This window comes from Coffea arabica, chromosome 4e, assembly GCF_036785885.1.
Source record: "Coffea arabica cultivar ET-39 chromosome 4e, Coffea Arabica ET-39 HiFi, whole genome shotgun sequence".
In the NCBI taxonomy this organism is placed as follows: domain Eukaryota; kingdom Viridiplantae; phylum Streptophyta; class Magnoliopsida; order Gentianales; family Rubiaceae; genus Coffea; species Coffea arabica.
Window position 1 is genome coordinate 21,857,240 of NC_092317.1, and position 8,379 is coordinate 21,865,618.

General features: G+C 34.9%; 1 long non-coding RNA gene across 1 annotated transcript; it reads left to right on the forward strand.

Annotated features, from left to right (window-relative positions):
- Positions 1–589: 589 nt before the first annotated feature.
- LOC113722476 (uncharacterized) lies at positions 590–3,278 on the forward strand. The gene is made up of 3 exons (XR_003456741.2): positions 590–794; positions 2,270–2,347; positions 3,079–3,278. It is a non-coding gene; the product is annotated as an uncharacterized lncRNA (long non-coding RNA).
- The last annotated feature ends 5,101 nt before the right edge of the window (positions 3,279–8,379 follow it).

Genomic DNA, 8,379 nt, shown 5'->3' on the forward strand with positions numbered 1-8,379 from the left:
ACCCATAATTTTATTATTTCAAAATATTGTTAAATTGGTCATTTTAAAAAATATTTCGTACTCGAGTTACCCAAAAAATAAATAATAAATAATAAAAATAAAAATAAAATATACTAAAGTACATGAATTTCTCGAAAATAAATTTTTCCGATTGGTTCTTTACGCGCATATTATTTTAATGCCCAAATTTATTCAAGATGAATTGCTTATCGTGATTTTTATTGTTATATATATATATACTTGGATTATCATATTTTAGAGTTTTGGAATCGAATAAGTTGAATTTCCAAGTTCAAATGAGAAAACCCTTAAGTTTGACCTTTATACGGGCGCGTGCCGAAAAGGCCCCGACTGGCACATTAATTTGATTAATTGGAGATTTTAAGAACATGATATTAGACTACTAGTAATGTACTATTAATGTACTAGGGAAATTACCTCTGAGGTTTAGTGCACAAAAGTTGCAAACGAGCGCGAAAATTGGACACGCAAAGACCCTAAACGGACCTAGCATGAGTTGACACTTAGACTTAACCATTAAGTCACCAATTCTCTCCACTTTCATTACAATACCTGATTTTGCTCTCTCTCCTCTCGTCACTCTCTAGTTGGCCGAAGATGGGAAGAAAAAAATCTAGCCAAAATCCTCACAAACTTGCTTCAATCCACTTCCAAATTTCATCATCCATTAGAGGGCTTTGATCCTAGCTTGGAAGAGGGGGCTGTTCATCGGTTTTCTTGGAGGAATTTCGGTCAAGATTTCTACCCTAAAGCTGTCCAACTAAGTTCTTGAGGTAACTCACTCACCCACACTTCAATCTTGCAAAATTATAGCTCAAATGGAGCAAAGGTAGCATGGGTTTGCAACATATGGTAGAATTTGGGTTGATTGGTTGAGTAATTATGTTCTTGCAATTCCATGACATGCTCGAGGGTTTGAGGATGTTTATTGGTGACTGATGTGATGAATTAGCATGTTGTGGTTGCTGATATTGTGCTATGTTACATGTATATAGAATGATTGATGGAATGAAGTTGGAAGAAAGTTAGAAATTTGGAGAAGTTACTGTCTGAAATTTCTGACTTGCTGCCGACTTTCTTGTTTGCTGCTGCCCTATAATTTCGAAAATTTTCTGGTGCTAATTGAGCTTCCAAATTGGTGTAGATATGTTGTGCTATGTGTATTGTGGTTGTGTACCAAAAATCAACCCAAATGGTTTGTTAAATTTTGAGTTACAAGTAAAGAAGTAAAACTGGAACAAGCTCCAGAATTTTCTGACCAGCAACATTTGTGTAGCTATAACGTTTTGCTCGTTGATCGAAATTGAGTGCCGTTTGCGGAATTTGAAAGTAGACTCTTAGAGCTTTAAAATGGTACCAAGTTCATTTTCTAGTTCATCCCGAGCGATTCGTGACGAGTTTTGAAAGTTGGCTGCCTGTTTATTACTGTTCATCCGAGACTGTCCAGAAAATCCATTTTGTTGCTTGATTTTGAACTGCTTATGTCTGGATTTTGGAAATGATTTCTTCTGCATAAATATATCCTTGTGAACCTAGTTTCTAACACCACCAACCGTTTTCAGTTTCACTGAGAATCGAGTGAGATACGGCCTAATTAGCGAAGTGCATTAAATCTGGAAAATAGGCCAACAGTCCAGGAATTTTAGCGAACTTCAACTTTTTATTTCTTGAGCTAGGAACATCGGAATCGAGTTCCGTTTTTTTTTTCATTTGAAACCTGGATTGGAACTTTACATGCATATCAAATTTCAAAGGCTGGTTTTGATTCTATGATTTTTAGCAAAATTCCAAAATTATTGGAAAAACTTGGACTGTTTTGACCTATCTTCAATGAATAGTAAACTTCCTTGTAGAAATTGACTTGTTTCTGATTTGATTCTTGGAAAGTGACCTTCTACAAAGTTGTTATGCTTCGAATGAATTTTTTGACGGTGTAAAATTTTCTATTTTAGACTTTCCGAACTTCCGGACTGATTTTTCCACGAATGACTCGAAAAGTGAAAATTTCCAATTTGGACCTAAATGTTCTTTTAAGGGCCTAGGTTACATTTTTACAACTCTTAGAGCATTTCAAACCTATTTTCATGAGTTCACCTATCATTTGAGACCTCATTTGAAAGTCGGTTCCTTATGAACTGAAATACTTTGGAAACTTGAATTGTGGAGTCAAAATTGACTATTTCTTTTCTTTACACGAATAATGTATGGCCTGGAATTTGAGATACAATGCATTATGGCATACTTTCAGGATCTCAAGAGGACTTCGAGGGAACTCCCGGCGAAGCGTCTTAGAGCTAATTTCTCAAACTTTGACTTTTGATACTTGGTGAGTATCAAGTGCATATGAAGTGTTTAAATGAAATGATTCTTGTACTTGCTAGTTAATGAGGCTAGGGCGTACTTTATCGCCCTTGTCCTCTCTTTCATGAAATTGCTTGCCAGATAAGTGATACGTGTTACATGTGAATGCAAATGAAAGTGTTTTTCGTGAGCATTGAGCAGCAGAATATATCATGCCCTTTTAGGGTAGGAGGTACCGCTCATCCCGTCTCAATGCTATGACCAAATCTTGTCGATTGGAGCTTCGTCTCATCGACCTAAAAGTGAATGGGGGGGACGCCCCAATCCATTGGCTAGCCTTGTAACTCGAGCCGGCAAGGGCTTGGTCGAGAAACTTGGGTGAACCTTGGGAAGTGTTATAGCTTGATCCAAATAAGGGGTCTTGCTAGGTATACTTGTTAAGTGATACCACCTACATGCTTGTTTGGTTACGAATCCAAGAGGGTGTCATGGTGGCTGGAGGTAGTAAGTGGAGTTCTACAAGGATAACTGCGAAATTTGACGGAGGGTCAACTACCTGAGCTTGGATTGCGCGTGGATTTGCTCCTGAGAGCTCCCGTATCCTTTTATTGTGATTAAATTCCCTAGTTGCTTAACGTTTCGCAGTTACTTGTTACTCGAGTTATTGCTTTATATTGTGTCTTTGCTAGCATGCTTGCATGTTTTTCCCTTGGCCTCACTGAGCGTTAGCTCACCCCAATTTATTTTTTTTAACAGGTTTGGAAGTGGAAGTTCTGAGGCTTAATTAGTGACCCCCAAAAATAATTTTTCCCCACAGGGCTCGAGGCCAAAGAAAGCACTTGTATTGAGTTATTAGTGCCTGAAGGGATATCTCATATATAATTTGAATTCGATTCACTTGATAAGTATTTGATGTAATTATTTGAGAACTGAGGACTTTTGTCTTATTCAGGGAATGATACCCTTACTTGAGATTTGTAATGTATCTTATCTCGTTCTAAGTTTGAAAAATGTTATTTCGTTTATTCTTGAGGTTGTACCCTATGTTATTGGATGTGAGTGATGTATTTTAATTGAGGACTGTAGTGAGTCCCGGCGAGAGCTGGGCAGGCGGTCCGCCGAACCCTTTGGTTCACCTTAGGGGGAGGTGGGGCTGTCACAGTTGGTATCAGAACTTAGGCTCTAGATCTTGTAGTGTATCCTCGGCTTAAAGTTTAGGATGCCTAACTGTGGGATTAATTTGAATATTATGTGAATGAGGACCTATTGTATCCTAGGGGTTAAAGAGAATGATTATTTGAGAGTTTCTTACTTGGGACTTGTAGAAATAAAAAAAAATTGAGAAATTAGGTGATGTTATATTGAAGGAAAATATGGGATGAGGATTAGTAGTGAAAGATTGGATGAATTTGAATTATTATTATACTTGTAAGTGTGGAAAAAATTGAGGCAATTATTAGTACTGGCTATAGAGGATAAGAGACCGGGATTTGATGGTCAAACTCCATATATGGTGATTTTGAACCAAGATTAAAGAGTTTCTGAGGAATAAAATGTATTTTCCCGCCCATTTACCTCCTAGAGAATTTCTGCATTGAAATTCTAAAGAAAAACGAGGATATACTAGTTTTATTTTCAAACGATGATTGGAAATGATATATATATGTTTAAGTATGTATAATTTTCCGATTTTGGTAAATATGTGAATTTTACTTGAATTTCAATCTGAAAATTTGTGAATAACTGGTGAGTTTGTTGAATTTTGTATATGATGGGCTGATACAAGGTTAAAATTTTCTAAACTAAGTTTTTCCCCCTTGATTGTATACTGGTGTATTCTCACACTTGAATTTGTCTATGCTTTACAAAAAAAAAAAAATCTCGAGTTTTCGAAAGAATGGCAAACTTATGTTTTTATAATGTAAATCTTGAACTTGATAAGATTTTTGGTTACTTTAAATACTCTTCTTATGTTTTAAAATTCTTGGTTTTCAAGAAGAGTGAGCCTATCTTTAGGTGTACGGACTGAGGGAACTTTGAGATATAGAGTAACCGCATTCAAGAGCACAAAGTTAGTGTGAATTGACTTGGTTTCCATTTGACACGTAAGTTAGCAAGTTGTAGCTATTTCTTGGGTTTGAACTTGGAGCTTGAGGCTTTAACTATAAAACCCTAAGACTGGTTATTCTTGGAGATGATGGTGCTTTGGCTGGTGGCTTGCTTATTAAAGATTTTGAATTTCGAATGGATAACCTTTGGTTTTAGCTTGTGTTATGGTTTGATTGGATCTAATTTCGTAAAGGCATGTGATCTGATTGAAATTAGTGATATTTGGACCCTTTGGTTTAACTATGGACTTAGGAAGGGTGGTGCGCGCCGTGAGGCCTTTTGTATCCTGCTTGCATATACTTCTATATTTTGTGGCACTTATTTGCCTATATGTAGTATTTGACATATTGGGCTTGTTTTGTGACTTCTAACTTGTGCTATAACTTTTGATACATGTAAAGAAGCATGTTTTGATTCTAAATATTTTTGCAACTTGTATATGCATTAAGTTCTTTTATGCTTAATTATTCCTTTTCTTGTGCTTATAGACTTCTATTAAGTATGGCAGTAGGAATGGGAAAAAGGGGTCGTGGCCTAGGGCTTAGACAACCCTGTACTCATGAGAGAAATTGATGGATAGTCTTATATAATTTAATGAGACCCTAGTACTGAATATGAATCGAGAATAAACCAGAAGATTAGATCTACCAGTGTATAATGGATTAACCTAGTTGGGAACTTAGTGAGATTTTCCTGTGCGAAATTTTAATAGTTGTTTTATACGTATATTATGAGTGGTCCTATGGCCATGTTTCGACTTTTATGAAGTTTGAACTCCGAAAGTATTTCATTGGTTTGGTGAGATGACTTGAACTCATTACCTATTTGTTCTACTTGAACAAAAGCGTTTTCAATTTTACTTGACTATTACTATACCCAAATTCACTTGTTTTACTTTTTCACAAAATTTATGTATATATATATATATGTATACACATTTTGAACTCGTTTGAGAATCGAAATCAGATAGAGTTCAAGTTCGAATCTTTTCTTAGGAACATGAATGCCTATTTGTTATGAATCAGAGATTAGAAATGATCGGGCTTTATGTACTAGTAGAGTTAGCTCTTGGTTTGGATATAAAAGGGTGGTAAAGGTGTTGGATCACAGGTTATGCGAATACGAACCTACATGTCTATTTATCTTTCTTAAAGGTATGTTCTAAAATATACGCTTTACCCGAATATAGATTTAACTTGAAACTTTGAGGAAAAGTGTTGGAACACCCTCCATGTATATGTTATGATTATTATGTATATGTTTTAAAATTCATGCATTAAGTTGCATGATTAATCTTCTTAAACCTATTTGAGAGATTTGAAATATGTATTGATGATTGTGGTTAAACATTATTTGAAATCTCTTACTAAGAAAATTTAGTTTTGGATCATGAAGAAAATTTGTATCTTTAACTCTAATTTTGAAAATTTTGAATCGCATTTTGCCACAGATACATTCAAAATACATCAAAAGTCTCGACTTTATCTTGTAGGTCATGATTGGTTTGATTTAGACAAACTTTTGAGGAAAAGGATTCTGGTCCTACTAGTGCGTAATAGTTTTTAGTCAGGGTTTGGAACTTGTTTCTTATGGCGTGTAATTTATGGTTTCACTACATACGTGAGTAAGACCTTAGAACGGAAGTACATATCATTATATCAAGGGGTATTACTTTATTTGTGTGTGTGGATTTTCTTACGTATCAAATTCGTGGAGAGGTAAGAGTAAATATACCTGGATGACTTAGATGCGTGAGAATTTATAGGTTGTGGATAGTTAAGTTTTAAATTTTGATTTGCTACTCATTTAGATGCTTTGAGTTGTTGATAGGCTGACAGTCAGGATTAAGCAAATGGATGAATGAAAAGTTTGGAAGAGATGTATATAGAAATAGAAGTTCTTCGCAAGGAGTTGGAATTCCAGACTAAATTGGTTGAATTCTGGGAAGAACGATGCAAACAAGAGTTTGTAGAGAAGATGGAATTATGGAACAAGAACTTGGAAATGAAAAAGAAATACGAAGGAGTCTTGGAGGAACTTCGGGAAAAAAAAACTAGAGGGGATGCGACCCACTATTCAAGTTTCACCTCAATATATTTCTAGCAACCAAGTTAAGGGTAGTGAAGGAAACTCCCATAATGAAAAAAGGGAAACGTAAAGAGAGATGTGAACATGAATTTGTTGTGGAGCAGAGAGAAAAGAAGAAAAAGAAAAAGGAGAATTCTCAAGCTAATCAGGCCGTAACTTGTAGAGTAACTTGTGGATACTATGGCAAGTTTAATCACACTGAGATTATGGGCTGAAGGAAACAAGGAAATGCTTGCTATGCGGGAGTCCTGAGTATTAAGTTTTAAGTTGCCCGAGGAACTCCTCAGCAGCTCGTTAAGTCTGCTGCAAAACAGTTGAGTGTTAGAGGGAGTGGTTAATACTAATGGCTATGAGAAGAACCAAAGTATTAGAAGCTCTACGAGTGAAGATGGATTTGACTTTGCTTAAAGATAGGGATTATGATTATAACCTGGCCTATACTGAGACTTTTGAAGGTTGTAATCTTTTGTGTAAGGGATGAAATCTTTTGTTGCTTTGAACATGGATGACTTAGCATGTTTTGCTACAATCTTGTTTATTCCCTTTTCTTTTGAAATGATTTGATAAATTTATCCTAACTTGATGAAATTATTATGGTCTTTTATAGCAAATGGAAGTTTACTTTGCATTTAATCAATTTCATGACTTATTCGTATATCTAAATTTTGTTACGCTTATAGCCTTGTGAGAAGGCCATGTCTATAATATTGAGGTTGGAATCAAGTGGGTATTAGGAATAAATATCTTTTACCTTGCATAAATGAATCATTTGAGTATCTACAAGAGACAGTAGTACTTTCCAAGTTAGATTTAATACAGGACTACAACTAATTGAGGATTCTAGAGGAAGATGTGATTAAGGCTAGTTCATCAGAAAAGTAAGCACTTTGAAATTCAATTATGCCATTGGGAGTAATGAATACACTAGTAGCATTAATGGATTTGGGTCTTTAAGTCGTATTTGGGTTAAAAATTGGCAGTAATACTCATAAATGACTTGGGGACTGCAATAAGATATTATTGAATGTAAGGTTTCATTTTGTACTTCGATATTTGCATACATGTATACGGAACCAGATATGATTTTTGAAGTTATTGATTCTTGAGGGCTCTTACTATCTATTTTGAAAGATTACTAGGGTTAAGGTCCAGTAGGACAAAACTTGTGTGCTAATAAGATCTTATCGAATTTGATCTGCGAGATATTTAAAGTTTATTGCGTATACCAATTTAAAGGGTTATTACATCATTTGTTCTTGAATTGACAAATTTCTTAAGGCAATTGAATCTGTGAACCGCATGAAGGAATTGTTATCTCACTCGTCGTGAACAGATTAAGAATACAAGACTTACGTGATATTTAATGCGGAATAAGTTTTACAATTCGTAAGAGTGGGATGCAAAAGTGACATCTGGAGTTTTTGAGTTAAGGTATGAATTTCGAGGACGAAATTCTCTTAAGGGGGAGAGGATGTGAGGACCCATAATTTTATTATTTCAAAATATTGTTAAATTGGTCATTTTAAAAAATATTTCGTACTCGAGTTACCCAAAAAAAAAATAAAAAAAAATAAAAATAAAAATAAAAATAAAATATACTAAAGTACATGAATTTCTCGAAAATAAAATTTTCCGATTGGTTCTTTACGCGCATATTATTTTAATGCCCAAATTTATTCAAGATGAATTGCTTATCGTGATTTTTATTGTTATATATATATATATATATACTTGGATTATCATATTTTAGAGTTTTAGAATCGAATAAGTTGAATTTCCAAGTTCAAATGAGAAAACCCTTAAGTTTGACCTTTATACGGGCGCGTGCCGAAAAGGCCCCGACAGGCACATTAATTTGAT